The sequence below is a fragment of the Tupaia chinensis genome, unplaced genomic scaffold (genome assembly GCF_000334495.1).
Source record: "Tupaia chinensis unplaced genomic scaffold, TupChi_1.0 Scaffold149922_1, whole genome shotgun sequence".
NCBI lineage: Eukaryota > Metazoa > Chordata > Mammalia > Scandentia > Tupaiidae > Tupaia > Tupaia belangeri.
Genome location: NW_006209766.1, coordinates 297,434 through 301,050, shown reverse-complemented (window position 1 = coordinate 301,050; position 3,617 = coordinate 297,434). Strand labels below are relative to the sequence as shown.

Genomic DNA, 3,617 nt, shown 5'->3' with positions numbered 1-3,617 from the left:
AGCAGGAATCTTTTACCTGAATATACTTGCCCCTCTCCTAGCTCAGCTCCCAAGAGCCAGTCCTCCTATATGCCACACAGGCTCAGGCTCAAGGTACATGTTCTGTCTGATATACTAGGATCTGTTTTAGATGTGCCCAAGGGGAGTTTTCCATCCTCTCTTCTCTGAGGCCCCACTCACTCTATCAGATTGAGTCTTCCTCAGCTTTCTCTGGTCTTGGTATCTCTTGGCCTCTCTGAGAGCACAGAAGATTCAAAGAATTGGCAGCTGAAGTCATGGTTGGATTGGCTTCCCAATCTAAGAAGTAGGGTTAGAATCTTGCACTTGCAGCTTGCTTTCTTTATCAAGAAATAAGGGCTTTCTTTTCTTGTCTTGAAACCTTACTACGTACCCTAAAATGGGAATCTCTGCTCAAACGTTGTACCATGGGGAAACCATCGTCACTGCCGCCACTGCCACAGGAGGCCTGAGGGGAGAAAAACATTCAGATGGCAGATAACAGTTTTTCAGATGGAGTTCCTTCAGATTCCATGGAAGCTGCCAAAAATGCAAGTAATACAGAAAAACTCACAGATCAGGTGATGCAGAACCCTCAAATCTTGGCAGCTTTACAGGAACGACTTGACAATGTTTCTCACACTCCTTCCAGCTACATCAAAACTTTACATAAAGCAGTAAAAAGGAGAATTAATGCATTGAAACTTCAAGTGAGATGTGCTCATATAGAAGCTAAGTTCTATGAAGAAGTCCCTGACTTGGAAAGAAAGTATGCGGCATTATACCAGCCTCTTTTCAGCAAGAGAATTTATCACTGGTGATGTTGAGCCAACAGATGCAGAATCAGAATGGCACAGTGAAAATGAAGAGGAAGACAAATTGGCTGGAGACATGAAGAATAAAGTAGTCATAGCAGAAAAAGAAGCAGCAACAGCTGAAGAGCCAAGTCCCAAAGGGATTCCGGAGTTCTGGTTTACCATCTTTAGAAATGTAGATATGCTAAGTGAATTAGTCCAGGAATATCATGAACCAATCTCGAAACACCTGCAGGATATTAAAGGGAAATGTTCAGACCCTGGACAACCTATGTTTTTTGTATTAGAGTTCCACTTTGAACCCAATGACTACTTTACCAATTCTGTCCTGACAAACACCTACAAGATGAAGTCAGAGCCAGATAAGGCCGATCCCTTTTCCTTTGAAGGTCCAGAAATCGTTGACTGTGATGGGTGTACCACTGACTGGAAGAAAGGAAAAAATATTACAGTCAAAACCATCAAGAAAAAGCAGAAACACAATGGCCAGGGCACTGTGAGGACCACCACTAAACAAGTGCCCAATGAATTGTTCAACTTCTTCAATCCACTGAAAGCATCTGGAGATGGAGAATCACTGGATGAAAATTCTGAATTCACGTTAGCCTCAGATTTTGAAATTGGACACTTCTCCCATGAGCTGTGCTCTACTTCACTGGGGAGGCCATAGAGGATGATGACAATTTTGAAGAAGGCGAGGAAGAAGAAGAGGAGGAATTAGAAGGTGATGAGGAATGAGAAGATGAGGACGATGCTGAAATTAACCCTAAGGAAGAACCCAGCCAGCCAGCGGAATGCAAACAGCAGTAAGAAGCAAGCAGCCCTGAGGGGAGGTGGGTGCCTGGTAGACCAGCTGTCAGGACTCCAGGCCTGCGGGCAGGGGCCTTGGTCCATGCTGCGGCACAATCGTATTGACAGTACTTATTACATCTAACTTGTTTTCAAGTGCATGGTTTTCACTTTCACTTTTTCCTTATTATTTTGAACTTGTACAGTGGCCATTGAAATACATTTCAGAAATAGGAGGTTTAGCTCCAGCACCCTCTACAGCCTTGGTGCCTACAGCTCTGGACTTGCCCAGGCCCTGCACTTTGGGAGGATTCCATAGAATATGTCGGGATAGGGGTGAGGAGTTGCTTGATTAAAAGGGCAGAGGTCTAGTGATGTGGTTCCAGGCCATCTAGAACCTATTCTACCACTCCTACAATTGGACTAGATTCTTCTCTTTTGTTTGAAGAAACCCACACACTGTTTCTAGCCTCTCACCTGCTGGGTGTGGAAGCTGCTTCAACTGTTGTATTCTCATCATCTCAGAAGAGCCACATGTGTAGAGTAAGGTCATGTTTTCCTTAGAATGTTATTTTTTCTTGCGTTTTATTTTTCTAGGCGTTGGGGTGGGGTTGTGGCGCACACCGACTGAGGTGAGAGCTTTAGTGGTTCACCCTCATATTTATTTATTCATTCATGCTTGTGAGGACATTGAACTTGGGCTGTCGCTCATCCCTACTGTCCCAGCTGGAGCGAGGCCTGTGTAGAAGAAACCGCGTTGCTCTCTGCCGCCACAGCTGAGGCAGGAGCTTGTTCTCATGACATACAGACCACATGTTGCTTTGGGAGGGTGCAGGCTGTCACCAGGGAGCCAGACTCAGCACCTTTCTGAGCAGGTCAGGCTGCCAGAGAAGGCTTTTTAAATTCAGTGTGTGAGCGTCAGGTCTTGCTTCTCAGTAACTCCCATTTCTGAGTCTCACCATTCATTCTGTCTTAAGAGCCCTGGGTTTGGGGGCCAGCAGATGGCGTGGTGGTTATGGTCGCCTCATTCTGTCTTAAGAGCCCTGGGTTTGGGGGTCAGCAGATGGCATGGTGGTTATGGTCGCCGGACTCCCACATGGCGGACCATGGTTTAAGTCCTGGACTTGGTGGCTTGCTCTCTCTCTCTCTCTCTCCTCTCTCTCTCTCTTACTGTCTGGTCAAATTAAAATAAATAAATTAATAATAATTACTTTAAAAAAAAAAAAAGAGCCCCGGGTTTGGTGTATCCGGTTGTCAGCTGACTTACAGGGTTTCCAAGTGTGATAGCCAGGGACTGCTGTGTACACACTGTGACCAGGAGGCATGTAGAGAATGCTCAGCCTTACCTTATAACACATTTGTAACCGAATATGCTGTTTTCAGTTTGTACAGAATACTTAGAATATTCTATTAAAGTTGTAAGACATAAAACAAACAAAAAAAAAGTGGTAACATGGTAAAAACCCCTATCAGAGCTGGTTCAGTGGTTAAGCCAACCAGAGCTCACATGACCCGAGCATGCAGTTTGAGACCCAGACCTGGTGGCTTGGGACACACACTGGTGTATGTACATGTGTGCTCATAATCCCAAGAGGAGAGAAAGATGGAGAAGGGATCATGGCATGATCATTCCCCATCAGGGTGCTTTCTCCTCTCTCTTTCTCTGACAAGTGCACAGGTCCTCTAGCAAAACAAAACAACAACATAGCCAGTCCAGAGCATAATGGGAAAATCCTATTTGGGAATACCGAGATTAGTTGAGCCGTTGGTATTATATTTTGAGCGTGAGGTTGGTATTTATGACTTTCAGAGCACTTGGAAGCTGTCCTTGGGCCCTGCTGGGAAGTCTGCCCTGAAGTTTAGCAACACATAGGACAGGGATCCTCAGATCTCTAACACACTGCCTCTTGCTGCCATAGGCTGAGAGGTTGGGTTTCCATGCACACAAGCCCTAGTGTCTCACTGCTTTCAGAGGTTTCTACCCAGGCTGGCAATACTGGCAATGTTTTCCACTGA

General features: G+C 45.4%; 1 pseudogene; it reads left to right on the top strand.

The window, feature by feature from the left end:
* Window positions 1–436: 436 nt before the first annotated feature.
* Window positions 437–1,632, top strand: LOC102501577 (nucleosome assembly protein 1-like 4 pseudogene; annotated as a pseudogene).
* Window positions 1,633–3,617: the final 1,985 nt, after the last annotated feature.